The sequence below is a fragment of the Vulpes lagopus genome, chromosome 5, assembly GCF_018345385.1.
Source record: "Vulpes lagopus strain Blue_001 chromosome 5, ASM1834538v1, whole genome shotgun sequence".
In the NCBI taxonomy this organism is placed as follows: Eukaryota; Metazoa; Chordata; class Mammalia; order Carnivora; family Canidae; genus Vulpes; species Vulpes lagopus.
The window spans coordinates 52,462,300-52,477,438 of record NC_054828.1 but is presented as its reverse complement, the minus strand read 5'-3'; the positions used below and the strand labels follow the sequence as shown (position 1 = coordinate 52,477,438).

The following is a 15,139-nucleotide window of genomic DNA, read 5'->3' as shown; positions in this document are numbered from 1 at the left end:
GCTGGGCCTGGCACCCGGGCGCACAACTGTGTCTTTCCCGTACTTCAACCTAAAAGAGGTTCACGCGGCTCGGTGTTGGGAGACGGTGGTTTGCGCACCCTCACACGCTGGGCGCTGGGTGCAAGTGCACACTCCTGGGGCCCTGGGGGCTCAGCGGCCGAGCGGCCGCCTTGGGCCCAGGCCGTGACCCCGGGGTCAGGGGATCGAGTCCCGCATCGGCCGCAGGGAGCCTGCTCCTCCCTCGGCCTGCGTCTGCCTCTCTCTGTGTGTCTCATGAATAAATACATAAAAATTTTTAAAATGTTATAAAAATAGTAAAGTCAATAGTGGAGTTCTCAAAGCCCTCACTGCAAACATGCATCACTCCGGGCAGAGCTGCGCGGCCCTGCTCCGTGTGCGGGACCCTCTGAGCTCCCGGCCGGCCCCCCTGCCGCCAGGGGCCCCCCGACGGAGGCCACCCCGTGCGGGACAAGGCGGCCTGCAAATCCCAGACAAGGGCCAAAATCCAGGCTCGGCTCTGGCCTGCAGACTTAGGCCCCCGACACAGTCACTTAATTTGGCCTGACTTGACACGGGAGGGACCACTGCAGGGCTCCCGACGGGACGGGCTACGCTGCCCTCGCCCCACCTTCCCTCCGCATTAAGAGAAGCTGCGGGCGTGCAGGGGTCCGGGCCTCATCCCGGGAAGAAATAACGATCGGTCCAAGGCAACCCCATTCCAACGGCAGCTAACGGTTTCCAAGTGGCCAAGTGACCCCCTTCAGGGTCAGAGACAAGAACAAACCCACCAAGAGGCTTTGGAAGGAAGACGCCCCCGCACTAGCCTCTGCCAACTTCCTTCTTTCTCTGGCCTTGGATGACGTCAGCACACTGTGGCTGCAACCGATCCTCATTACCATACAGACCATAAAGCACCTAAGTGATACCCAGGGAAAGGTCTCGAATTTCACTGTGCACAACAATCACCTGCGGAGGGTTTCTTCTAGGGGCACCCTCCTCTAGAGCTGGAGTCCGGAAGCCCTGGGGGGGAGGTCACCTGCACAAGGGGCTCGTTTTGTGCAGCTTGAGCTCAGGGACGGGCCTCGGTTTGCACATATTCCTTCAGCCCTCAGGGTGACACATGACACTAGGCCAGGGCCGCTGCTCAAGGAGCTGGCGCTGGGGGCCTCGGTGCAGGTGGGTCGGGGCGGCCTGGGTCAGGGGCCTGCTTCTCCCTCTCCCTCGCAACCCCCTCCCCGTGTCAAATAAATGAAATCTTTTAAAAATCCTTGTGTTTATTTTATTTATTCATGAGAGACACGGAGAGGCGGAGACACGGGCAGGGGGAGAAGCAGGCTCCCTTCGGGGACACAGGACTCGATCCCGGGACCCAAGGGCACTACCTGAGCCCAAGGCAGGGGCTCCACCGCTGAGCCCCCGGGGGGACCCATCTCAAACCTTTAAAAAGAACTGTTCAAAGGTGGTGGGTCAGGTGCCCACAGCCGAGGCCCTTAGTCCAGCTCAGACACAACACCCACAGGCTCGAAACAAGCAACGGGGCTTCGAAATGCCAAATTCCTAGGTCCGTTATTCCCGACACAGCAACCCATCCCAGGTCCCGTGAAGTCTAAGAATGAAACCCTTTTAGTTTAGACCCTCTATTCGGTCTGGGGGGGTCAAGCAATGTAAAACTACGGGGTGAATCCGATGTGACAGGTGTAATAAAGAGCTGTCCTTGACAATGGGGACGGCATCAGCTTTTACCGCCTTATTTATAATTTGCAGCAGGACGACAGGCCTAAGTTCCCTGAGGTCCCGTGTCTTTGTTAAGGCTCCAAGCAATCTACCCAGCGCGCATACGCTCATGTAAGTGTTTCTGAAGCTTCCTTGACTCAAAGCAAGGGCCAGGAAACATCCAAATCACAATCATCCGGGGAACCGATTACATTCTCCTGGGCCCAACCCTGTCATACAGGGCGAGATTCTGGGGAGTGGGCAAGGGTCTGCACGCCGTGCACGCTTCTTGAGGAATCCCTGATGTACCCCGAAGTAAGGAAGCTACGCCCTTAGAGGTCCTCCCAGTTTGACCTTCTACCTTCACAGGCCCAGCCAAAGGGACTACACCCCTGCCCAGACACCTCTGCTGGGAAAGCTCCCCATCCCAAGTGCACCCAGCCCAGGGGACTCGAAAGCCACAACTCACGTTCAGTGGAGCCTGCCATCCACCCCAGCCCTGCCCGACACCACATGCCAACCCCTCAAGAATTTACGGCCATTGACAAGTGTCCCCAGGCCCACCTAGTCTGTAAAACAAGGTTAGGAACCCCACCTCGGGATCCCTGGGTGGCGCAGCGGTTTGGCGCCTGCCTTTGGCCCAGGGCACGATCCTGGAGACCCGGGATCGAATCCCACGTCGGGCTCCCGGTGCATGGAGCCTGCTTCTCCCTCTGCCTGTGTCTCTGCCTCTCTCTCTATCTCTCTGTGACTATCATAAATAAATAAAAATTAAAAAAAAAAATTAAAAAAAAAAAAAAAAAAAAGGAACCCCACCTCAAGTTGAAATGAAGAGTAAATGAGTAGCCAAGGACGACCACTAATCCGATCCCTCCAGGTAGGACACAGCAGCACCCATCACACTACTTGCAGTGAAAGCAAACCCTCAGGGGCTTCGTGGGGGGCAGAGCAAAGCCCTAAACCCCAGTAAAAAAAGTTTCTTGTTTTATATTAAAAAGGTATAAATTTGGGGGGGGCAGGGGGTTCAGTGGGTTAAGTGTCTGCCTTCGGCTCAGGTCATGACCCCAGGGTCCCAGGATGGAGCATCCTAGCACCCGCATCTGGCTCCCTGCTTGGCGGGGAGCCTGCTTCTCCTTCTCCCTCTCCCCCTGCTTGTACTTCTCTCTCTGTCAAATAAATAAATCTTTTTTTAAGGTATAAATTTTGAATTCTACTCCAAAATGTATGATTGTTTTAGCATAAAAAGTGTTTTTGATCTCAAATATCTCGGTCAAATTGACAGCACGGCCCCTGGTTTACAGTAAAGCCTCAGCTGTTCCTGGCAGTGGGCAGAGCGTAGCACCTGCTCCTGCAGAACACGGGGCTTAGTGGACCAGCCGAGGACCCAGGTGGGGAAAATGAGGGAGGAGCTGGACAGACAAACGGGGCCCAAAGGACATGAGTCTGAGGACAACCCGGAGGCTCAGCCTTCAGATGTGGAGGGCCGCTGTGATTTGACTTGACCGTGTGTGTTAGTCTCTAACTCGCTTTCAGAGAAAAATTATCCCTATAACCAAATGTAAGACTATTTAGGAGGGAAGTTCTTAGAGGCCCTTTATGGAAAGTTCTGTGTGTGTGCGTTTCCCCAAAACAACAGAGATCCGGCGTTGCCCAGGGAGGGCTGGGCTCCGGCAGTGAAGCAGGTGTTGGGTGACCGCGAGGGCCCATGTCACTCCTGTTCCCTCTGCCACCTGTCTGTCCTCTCAAGTCCCTGCACCTGAAGAGCTAGGGTCTGGCCATCACCAGGGTTGCCTACAACCTACAGAGGACGGGGATGTGTAACTTGGAGGGGGGCCCGGTCCCTTCTGGAGCTCAGGGGACCCTGTCGGAACTGTGGGGGGTTCCTGCTGCAGCTCAGCCTTCCCCGCTCCCAGAGCCTGACCCAGGGGGGAGCCGGGGCTATGGCGGGTGGCAGGTTCAGGTGGTGGAGGTGGTGACCGGAGTGGGCTCCTAGGTGTGGGGAATGGAGGGGTGAGGGGGTGGAGGGAGTGGAGGGGTGAGGGGGTGAGGGGGTGGAGGGATGGAATGGAGGGGTGAGGGTGGGGGATGGAGGGGTGAGGGGAGGTGGGGGGATGGAGGGGTGAGGGGTGGGGGGGGTGGAGGGGGTGGGGGGGATGGAATGGAGGGGTGAGGGGTGGGGGGATGGTGGGGTGAGGGGGTGAGGGGGTGGAGGGATGGAATGGAGGGGTGAGAGGTGGGGGGATGGAGGGGTGAGGGGTGGGGGATGGAGGGGGTGGGGGGATGGAATGGAGGGGTGAGGGGGTGAGGGGGTGGAGGGGGTGGGGGGATGGAATGGAGGGGTGAGGGGTGGGGGGATGGTGGGGGTGGAGGGGGTAGGAGGGAAGGGGGTAGGGGGAAGGGGGTAGGGGGGAAGGGGGTTGGGGGGAGGACACTCGGGGCCGGGCGGAGGCGCGGAGGGAGGGAAGGGCCGGAGACCAGCAGGAGGGAGCAGCTTTCTTAAAAGGGGAAAAGAGACTCGCGGGGCAACCTGGTCTCGGGCGAGCCTCGGGCGAGCCAGGTGCGGGGCAACCTGGGCCTCAGCCGCTTCTCGTTCCCCCCGAGCCCGCGCCGGCTGCGGCTGCTCCTCCCCGACGGGGCGGGCGGGACCCGCTGGGCGCACCCCGGGCCGTCACCCCGAGCCCCCCCAGGCCCCCCAGCCCCCGCCAGGTCCCCTCCAGGCCCCCCCAGCCCCCCGCCCAGGCCCCCCAGGCCCCCCCAGGCCCCCTTACCTTGGCTGCGGACACCGGCTGTGCTCGAGCCCTGCGGCCGCGCGGACCCCGCCCAGGCGGCCCGGGAGCGGGTGTGACCCGGACGGACCCGCCCCACTCCGGGGTGGAGACTGAGCCGAGACCCGCCGGGCCTCTGCGCGGGCCGGAAGCCGTCCGGGGGGAGGCGCACCTGGGGCCCGCGGAGGAGGGGGCGCCCCAAGCCCGCCGACCCCGCGCCCCCGCCGCCCTGGCCCGAGACCCCGCTGATCGCCCCCGCGCGCCCCAACCCCACCCGGGATCACCGCCCCCCTCCGCCCCCGCCCCCCAGGTGCTGGCCCCCTCCCCCCCCCCCGTCCCCCAGGCCATTGACAAAGGTGCTAGTCACCCCCGCTCCCCAGGTGCTAGCCCCCCACCCCCGCCCCCCAGGTGCTGGCCCCCCTCCACCCCCAGGTGCTAGCCCCCCGCCCCCCAGGTGCTAGCCCCCCACCCCCGCCCCCCAGGTGCTGGCCCCCCTCCACCCCCCAGGTGCTAGCCCCCCGCCCCCCAGGTGCTAGCCCCCCACCCCCGCCCCCCAGGTGCTGGCCCCCCTCCGCCCCCCAGGTGCTAGCCACCCCGCCCCCCAGGTGCTGGCCACCGGCCCCCCCCCCCCCAGGTTCTAGCACCCCCCACGCCCCCAGGTGCTAGCCACCGCACCCCCACCCCCAAGGTGCTAGCCCCCGCCCCACCAGGACCCCGGGAGACACCATTGCATCCCTTAAAAATGAACAATTGGGGGATCCCTGGGTGGCGCAGCAGTTTGGCCCCTGCCTTTGGCCCAGGGCGCGATCCTGGAGTCCTGGGATCCAATCCCACGTCGGGCTCCTGGTGCATGGAGCCTGCTTCTCCCTCTGCCTGTGTCTGCCTCTCTCTCTCTCTGTGACTATCATAAATAAATAAAAATTAAAAAAAAAATGAACAATTGGGCTACCCTAAAAAATAAAAAAAATAATGAAAGGGTTGGGACTGGAGCTGATCACCCAGGTCACCTCCCCTGGGCAAGGCCCAGGGCTCGCACAGCTGCCCTGCCGCCAGGTTGGGAGCCAGGTCCACCGCTGACTTCACAGGGTAGAAAGGCAGGGACACATTGGTGGCTCCCCCACTCCCGGTTCTGGAGCTCAGGCCTGGAGCTGAAGCTCCGGAGAAGCCACAGCCGAGCCGGCTTCCTCCTCGGTGCTGTGCTGCCCGGGCAGGTACAGGCCCGTGCTGGGAACCGGCCTCCGCTTCCAGGGAGTCTCCCCTAAGACGGGGTGTAAAAAAAATTAATACAGTTGATGAAATCAAAGACTCAAAGGAGCCTTTAAAGATAGCAGAAGGAACACGTGCATTTGCCTCAGCTCTCTCTTGAAATACGACTAAAACAAGAGCAGATTTATTTATTTTTTTAAGAATGTTATTTATTCAGGAGAGACAGACAGAGAGGCAGAGACACAGAGAGAGACAGAGGCAGAGAGAGGCAGAGGCAGCCGGAGAAGCAGGCTCCCTGCAGGGAGCCCGATGTGGGACTCGATCCGGGCCCCAGGACCACACCCTGGGCCGAAGGTGGATGCTCAACTGCTGAGCCCCCCAGGCGCCCACAAAAGCAGATTTTAACAAGAACAAGGTAACAAGAGAGGAAAAAGAACAAAATTTGGAGGCTGGAAAGCAGACGGCCCCGGGCTCCCGGACCCAGCCGGCCTCCTGAGCCAGAGGGGTGAGGCCAAGCGGCAGCACAGTGCGGTGGAATTTCTCAGCACCTGCAGGTGCTGCCGCCCCCGCTGCTCCTGGAAGTGGTTGTATAAGAATAAGAACAGGGATTTTTTCCTACGTGAGTAGGACCCGGGGGCTGTAGGGAGAGATTGAAGACCTGCTGGAGGGTTAGAGCAGAGGATCTCTTGAATGGGCCGGACCGTGTGGTCACGTTGTTCTGGTTACTTAAGTCTCCCTCACGAGATGCCTCAGAACTTGGTCGCTTAAAACAAGGATCATTCCCCCCCCCCCCTTGCACTGTGCAGGTCGTGCAAGTCGCTAAGGCTAGCCCGGATTCACGGGACCGGAATTGGGCTCCATCCCTGACTGGGGGGAGCAACAAAAAATTTGCAGTGTTAAATAACAAAAATTCAGAAGTAAAATTTAAAGATCTAATTGGCCCTATTGGTCGATTCCTGAATCAGGCAGCAAACTAGTCAGTCCAGCGGGTTAGAGGGGCGCTCCAAAGGGCTACAGAAAGGGAAAGGTTGTTAAAGGTAGGGAAGGAGCGGAAAAGAGGAAATTATTAGCAAAGTCTCCATTGTTTTAGACAAGGTGGAGGGCACAGAGGGTCTATCCCTAAATTTCCTAGTGCTGGTCAGGAAATTCCGTGACTGGTTAGAACTTACATTCCTGGGGGTTGGAACTGCAGTGAGGTCAGGGATTAAGTCTTGGTTTAATGACGTGGGGCCTTCCTAAGTGACACCATTTGGGGCCTGTGGTTTGCTATTAGTCCAGCCGGCCACGCTTAGCTAGGGAAGCTGTACTGACACTGAAGATCTCTATGAAACTTAATATGATGAATATCGAGCGGGTCAGTAATCTTCCTTATGTGGTTTCTAGAATGTAGAGTTTGGAATATTCTATTTTGGGGAGAGTAAAGACCCAGAGAGACTGTCATCAAGTATTCAGTGAAAACAGAAGCAAGACTTTAGTGAACTTACCCTAGTGAAGCCCCGCCCACCCGCACAGAGCCTCCAGGCAGCACTTAGGATCTGACTCTTAGGGTTGCTACATAAAATAGAGGACACCTAGTTAAATGGAACTGCAGATAAACAATAAATAATTCTTCGCTAAAGTATAAAATACTTATATGCCATAATGTGTCCTTAATGTTGCACAGGACATACTTATACTAAAAATTATTTACTGTTTATCTAAAATTCAAATTTAAGTAGGTGTCCTGTTTTGTTTTGTTTTGCTAAATCTGACACTCTTGCCTGAAGCTGCAGGTTATCAGAATTTAAGGAAAGGATCTGACATAAATCTGAACAGGAAAAAAGAAATCTCAAAGAAAGAGAGTACGTAGAGAGAGGAAAACTTTCAAAAATCCATTAACAATTTCCTTTGAGAAATAAAAAGAATTAGAACAAAAATAGAATAGATTCTCTAAAAAAAAAAATGAACAGAGAACCAAAGAGAACTCTTGTACATTAAAAATATGATAGCAAAAATGAAAATCTCAGTACAGTGGTAGGAAGATAAAGTTAAGGAAATATGCTAGGATGAATAGACAAAAGGCAAAAAGGAGAAAGAGATAAGAAAATTTGAAAGCCAGCCCAAGACATCTGGGAAACAGAGAAGAAATCAATTAAATAATACAATTATATATTTTTCAAACTACAGGATATTATTATCCCAAACTGGGTTTGCCTCTTGGTGAATGTCCAGTCAAAAGACACAACCAAGCCAGAGACTAGGCAAAGGAAGTATTTAACTTGCAACTTGTGAAGGGATATTCCCCAAAAGAGTGTCTCCGGGAACAACTGGGGAAGTTTTAAGCTAGGGTTCATGCATATTCATGAAGGGGCTTGTGCAATGAGGAATTGGCAGGGAATTTGGCCAAAAGTCATTTTAAGGTAATAGAGTCCGGGTCAAAGTCACAAGGGCCGGCAGGGGTCAGCATCATCAATTCTCTGGCTCCGGTAGGTCTGGTATCTGAGTGCTCAGAGGAGTTTAAGATCCCGCAAAGATAATTCAAGAATTACAACAGGTCAGTCTTCATTTTTGGATCAGCCCCGGGAGTGTTTCCACTGCTGTACTGTCCCTGATGTGATCGGGTGATGTCCTGGCCTAAGAGTGGCTGTTTGATCTTACATTCTTCCACCAGATGGTGGGGAGCCTACCATGACTTCTCTCCTGTCTGTGTCTGTCTTTTTCTGAGGACCCCTAATCCTTTCTGCGTACAAATTGAGTTTCCACACTGAAAGTACTCGCTGAGCCCAGCACAACAGACAAAAACAAACAAAGAAAAATCACATCAAGGCACACCTGGATAACATTTCAGAAGACCCGGGACATAGAGAAGGTCTTACAAGCACCTAGAGGGGAAAATGAGGTTGCAGACTATGGGCGGGGCTGGTGGGGGGAGAAGAATTTCCTCTGCCCTTCAAGATCCTTCTTGCTGGACTAAGAATCAAATCGACAGAATGACAGGAGGGAGTCAGACTGAAGAGCATACATACAGGAAATCGGCACAGACATGGAAAGTCCACAGCCGGTGAGGCTCCATGTCACGTACATGAGCTCAGAAGAGGGCTAGAGGCCTGAGGGTCCCGAGAGGAGAAAGACCATTAGCAGGAAGGGAAGGAGAGATGCTTGGAAAACAAACGTTGCCCTATTATGTAGGTCAGTTTCTTAAGAGGAATCTGTTAGTAAGTCTCTTCCTGGTACAGCCAGGCAGTGGAGGGGACAGAAAAGAACTTTTCTTAACTCAGCTGGGTTTTGATTGCTTTTTAAAAAAAATATTTATTTATTTATTTATTTATTTATTTATTTATTTATTTATTCATGAGAGACACAGAGAGAGAGAGAGAGCGAGGCAGAGACAGGCAGAGGGAGAAGCAGGCTCCATGCAAGGAGCCCGACATGGGACTTGATTCCGGGACTCTAGGATCACACCCTGGGCTGAAGGTGGCTCTAAACCACTGAGCCACCCAGGGATCCCCTTTTGATTGCTTTTAGCTCAAAATACTGTTCATCCCAAAGCAGCCCATCTTGGAGGAACCTACCATTGGTCCCTACAACCAGATTTCTGCACAGCAACGCACCAAACTGAAAGACTGCGGAACAATGTCTTTATAATTCTGGGAGACAGTTATTCCCCACATAGAGAGCCATTCAAGCTATTGGTCAAGTATAGGGGTAAATAAAGATATTTTCAGACGTGCAGGATTTCAAAGAAATTGATCTTTCATGTACCTTTTCTTAAGAAGCTTTCAGATGGTATGTTCCATCAAAACAAGTAGGTTAACCAAGATTTTTTTAAAAAAACTTGTTGAATAGTAGAATGGACACCTGAAACTGAATGGCAGGGAGGAGGGGTCAGTTGACACTATAGTCATTGATCTCTAGTTTTCTTTACCTGTAGAGCACAGCTAGCATCTATAGAAGCACTGACTATGTGCCAGTCACTACCTCATGTACATTAGATCTACAGTTTTAATGAATTTATCTTCACAACAGCTCTAATGGTTAGATACCCCCGAAGAGTAGGTGTCAAGAAGTATTACCTATTGATGGTATAGGATCATTTATTAATTCAACAAAATTGTATCAAACTTCCTGTGGCGGAGTGTATTTTTCAAAATTGGTCACAACATGCATTCCGTCTCACATGCTCTTCCAAAACCCTGCCCTCCCTCACCCCTAGTCAAGAGATGGCCTCTCACAGGGCACCTGGGTGGCTTAGTCAGTTAAGGATCTGCCTTTGGCCCAGGTCATCCTGGGATCAAGCCCCACGTCGGGCTCCCTGATGAGCGAGGAGTCTTCTTCTCCCTCTCCCCCCTGCTTGTGCTCTCCCTCTTTCAAATAAATACATAAAATATTTAAGTGAGGAGGAGAGAGAGAGAGAACCTCTTTGAAACTGAGTGGGCTCCTCGGATGGGCTGCTGTGACTACACAACTAAAGTGACTCTATGTGGCTTTCGAGGCTGGGTCTTAAAAGCTGATACAGCTTCCATCTAGTTCTCTTGCTCAGAACAAATGCGTGTGGCACCTTGAGTGGCTGTGTGGCAAGTACAGCTGCCCCGGAGCCACCATGCTGCAGAGAGCACGTGGACAGACCACACGAAGACAGAAGGCAGAGGAACCCTCGCTGTCCCAGCCCAAGCGTGAACTTCCCCAGTGCCAGTGCCAGCCCTGCGGATGGAAAGGCCTGTGAGCGGACTCCCTCATCTTCTCCGTCTCACGGAAGCCAACTGAGAGAACCACCTGGCTGAGCCCTGTCGCTCACCAGCCTCAGGAGAGGTAACAATAGTAAATGATTGCCGAGGTTATCGCCCAGGGCCGTAGGGAACCAGAACATTCCCACAGCAGACTGTGGGCTCAGCCCAGTTTTTTGACTCTCTCTTCCTGATACTTACTGAAGTGACCTAAGGCAAAAAGGAAAGCTTTGAACGGCCAGGGCCAGCTCCTCTCTGATATCCAGTCTGGCCATTTGCCAGGAAGGAGGCAAGGACAAAGGCCACAGAACCTCTGGCCCCTTGGGACAGTGGCTTCGTAAAACATTGGGAAGAAATCTTTCAGCGGAGACATTCCTTGCCAGCTGGCTCCCACCACAGTCTTCTCAGGCTGCCAGAAGGTAACCAATCCTTCAGCTTAAGATATGAGAAGGTTCCAACCGCATCCAAATAGACAGGCAGGGAGCCAAGAAGAATTACCTCATCCTGTTTGGGAACAAATGCAAAGCATATATAAAACTTTTAACATTCAAGGATGAGTAAGCATAAAAAAGTATATAGAACTATGAAAAAATTCTGGAACGGAGAAATGAAAACATAAAAGGTAGAAGAAACTTAATTTTTTTTTTTTACAATATGAAGGAGAAATAAATTTTTTTAAAGATTTTATGTATCTATTTGAGAGAGAGAGAGAGAGAGCATGCACATGCATTTGGGCAGGGGAAGGGGCAGAGGAAGAGGGAGAGAATCCCAAGCAGACTCCCTGCTGGGCATGGAGCCTGACTGGGGGCTCTGTCTGAGGACCCCAAGATCATGACCTGAGCTGAAGTCAAGAGTTGAGCTCTCAACTGACTGAGCCACCCAGGGTGCCTGGAAGAAATATATTTTAAACAGTCTCTGCTCTGATGTTGACAAATGAAACAAACCAAAACAAACAAACAAACAAAAAAAAACAAAAAAACAAAAAAAAAAGCAGTAATCAGGACAATATTGTACTGACATAGAATTAATAGTTATGAACCTAACTGGAATCCATATTCTACAGAAAAAGGACCTTCTTTTCAATTGTCTGCTGAATATTTACAAAACCAACAAAATATTTATTTGCAAGGAAAATTACTTAAATTCCAAAATAGAAACAGAGTTTGAATCTCATCTCTACCATTTATTAGCTGGAGACCTAAAGAAAGTCACTCATCTTTTCTGTGCTTCAATTTTCTCATCTGTAGAATGGCAATAATGATAGTACTTATCTCATAGGTGTAAGGATTAAATGACTTAATATATGTAAAATTTTTAAGAGTTCTCAGACTGTTGTAAGCTCTATATTAGTGTTGGCTATTTTCCCGGTCACAGCTAAATAAAATTAAAAGTCAATAATAAAACTTTCAACCAGTCACTCCCATCCCCGATCAATAGTATTTGCTACAAATATATATATTTATATATTACCATCTAATATATATATAAACATATATAATAAACATTAAAAAAAATATATATATATAAATGCTATGTTTGGGGGATCTAAAGGAAACTAACTTTGATACTGTCCTTCATGATATTTCTTCATTGTTCCCTAGAATCCACAGATATCAAAGAAAAACTGATGTTATACTGATTCTTGTTCCTTTGTAGGTAATCTAGTTTTTCTCACTAGAAAGATTTAAGATTGTTTCTACCTCTCCCTACCTGTTTAGGAGGGGGACCTGCTTCCCTAGTCCTGACTGGCACTCTTAGGTCTGTTCACTCAGAAGACTTTCTGAATTCAGAAATACTCTTCTTTTATATCGTCTCTCTTCCATTATCTCCATTCTTTCTGTCTGGAATTTCTGTTTGATGCTGTAGGAACTTCTGACCTTATCCTCTATGTCACTTAATTTTTCTTGCAATGGTTGTTTTTGTTTCTTTCTTTTTTTTTCTTTTTTTTTTCTTTTTGGTTTTGCTTTGGTTCTTTATTTCTGAGTCTGAGAGGCTCTTCAGGATTGATCTTACATGTTCATTCATTCTGTTTTTAGTTGTGTCCATTTTATTCAGCCCATCTACCACATTTTAAAAAATAGCTTTTATTTTATTTTATTTTATTTTATTTTATTTTATTTTATTTTATTTTATTTTATTTTATTTATTTGAGAGAGAGATAGAGAGCAAGAGAGCCCAAGAGAGCTCAAGAAAGAGGGAGAAGCAGATTCCCTGCTGATCCTGATGTGGGGCTTGATCCCAGGACCTGGAGATCATGACCTGCGCTGAAAGCAGATGCTTAACCCACTGAGCCACTCAGGTGCCCCAATAACTTTTATTTTAATCAAAGTAGCAAATGCACAGAATTGTATTTATTTCAATCAAAGTTGCAAATGCACAGACTTTTAAGAACCAAATAGTTCAGAAGCCTGTTGCACCAAGAACAGCAGTGCTCTATCTCCTCTTCTCCATCTTTCTGCCAGGCAACTAGTGGTGCTTTAGGCACAAACCCTCTGGGAGACCATAGAATCCAGTGATTCCTGAGGTGGTGTAATAAGGCATCCCAATCACAAGTCACAGCAGTGTATTAGACTTGTTTAAAAAAAATCTATGAAAGGTTTGTAGGAGGGATCTCATGTAGAAAACCTGTGTTTCCTAGTTTGGAGAGGTATATGCACCTCATGCTCATTGCAGCATTATTTAGAACAGCCAAGGTATGGAAACAACCTAAGTGTCCATTGAGGGTGAATGGATACAGATGTGGTACACACACGTATACACACACTGGAATACTATTCGGCCATAAAAAAGAATGAAATCCTGCCATTTATGACAACATGGATGGACCTTGAGGGTATTATGCTAAGTAAATCAGACAGAGAGAGACCAATGCCGTATGATTTTGCTTATATGTGGAATCTAAAAAAGAACAACAAAAAACTGAGCTAAAACTCATTGCAGGGAACAGATGAGTGGTTGCCAGAGAAGATGGGGAGCGGATCAGGGATAAAATGGGTGAAAGAGGTCAAAAGATACACACTTCCAGCGATAGAATAACTAAGTCACGGGGATGTAATGTGCAGCATTATTGACTGTAGGTAATAATACGCTATTGCATATTTAAAAGTTGCTGAGAGAATAGACCTTAACAGTTCTCATCACAAGAAAAAACTGTAACCGTGGATGGTGACGGATGTTGATCCGGTTGTGTGGGAGCGTGTATCTAGGCGTCAGGTCGTTATGCTGCACACCTGAACCTTCACGGGCTCGGAGAGGGGCACTGCCCAGCTTATCGCACGGTTAGAAGCGAGGATCTCGGGAAGCATGTTCGCTGGCAGATAGACGGCAGCAGCCAAGGCGGTGGGTTCCGTCGGAAGCTGGTTCTCCAGCAGGAGGCAGCCTAACGTTCCACAGGAAGGATCTCAAAGGCAACGCGGCAGCATTTGCTATTTTCATTTTTTCACGTCTCAAAAGAGCAGCGCCTTTCTCCTCTTCTTCTCCTCCTCCACACTCAGTTTTGGTTACCAGGAGCGGCTGCAGTTCAGCCCAAACAGAAACCCGATTAGATCACGTGGAGGTTAATCATTTGCATCGTATCAACAGAAACTGCTGCAAAGATTTGGAATCCGATGACGGTGCGTTTGCAGGTCAACGGCCTCCCTCCACTGCCCGCGCCCCTCGGAAGCCTGGGGCTGCTGAGGCAGGTACTTCTTCAGGGATGTTGACTTTGAGCACCTGTTCTTCTAGCTTGGGCCTCTCCTGCTGCTACGCCTGTAGCTCACCTACATGGCTAGTGTGTAAAATCAAAGCATCCTTAGAAAATTAGCTCTGGCTAAAAGAAAGAAAGAAAGAAAGAAAGAAAGAAAGAAAGAAAGAAAGAAAGAAAGAAAGAAAGAAAGAAAGAAAGAAGAGAAAACAAATTAGCTCTGATCAACACGGTCTCAGTTGTTTCTGCAAGCGCTCGGGTGAACGTGGACAGCCCCGAAGGGAACGTGGCCACATTAGCTTTCACAGAACATAGCGGCCGCAAGTAGTTCACGGTGAGCGGCCCCCACTCAGGACGCTTGTGCTCGGGTGACCCCAAAACCCATCCGCTCAGGAGGGGCCCGCGGCCGCTTCATAAGACAGTTGTGCGTCCCTTGACTGCAACTCCCTCCCGCCGTACAGGACAGAGGTCACACGTGTGACCCTGGTGGTCCTTGCTCCTCTCCCTGCGTCGGTCTAGGCCTTGCTACTGGGCTGTTACCCAGCAACCCAGGCGGCAGAGATGACTGCAGCTGCTGGGTCAGTTGAACACGCTTCTGTAGACTCAGCCAGTGAAGAGACAAGAAGCCCGGATGGATTTGCACAGCTTTATGACCCACAGCCAGCGGGTCGATGGGCTCCTTCTTGCCTCCCAGTCCCATGGGGGCCGCGGGGCGGGGGGGTAGGCTGAGGTGGACCCCGGGCATACTGTGCATCTGTCATAGGTGAGGAACAGGGAGCCTGGGAAACCCCTAATCTTATAAGGGGCCTGCTAACAAACCTGCCTATCACCCCCCGCCCCCAGAGGTATTATCTTTTTATTACACTAAAATGTAAGCAAATAATCTCCAGGAAAGGAAGGGCAAGGTCTCTAGCTTTATTACCCCGGACTATCTCCAGGACGAGATGTCTCCAACCCTCCACAGGGAGCCTCTATCTTTATGTTTCCAAGGTTATCTGTTATGCAAACATCCTGGAAGAAAATGGTCTATGTCTTTTGCTCAGAAAATGTACGGAAACCCAAACCCA

The 15,139-nt window shown here is 50.8% G+C and overlaps 1 protein-coding gene across 1 annotated transcript in view; it reads right to left on the bottom strand.

The window, feature by feature from the left end:
* Positions 1-4,602, bottom strand: part of ANXA4 (annexin A4) — a 47,724-nt gene extending 43,122 nt beyond the window's left edge. Inside the window, exon 1 of the mRNA XM_041756230.1 lies at positions 4,482-4,602. The gene's annotated coding sequence lies outside the window, so the exon portion shown is untranslated. The remainder of the gene's footprint in view (positions 1-4,481) is intronic.
* Positions 4,603-15,139: the final 10,537 nt, after the last annotated feature.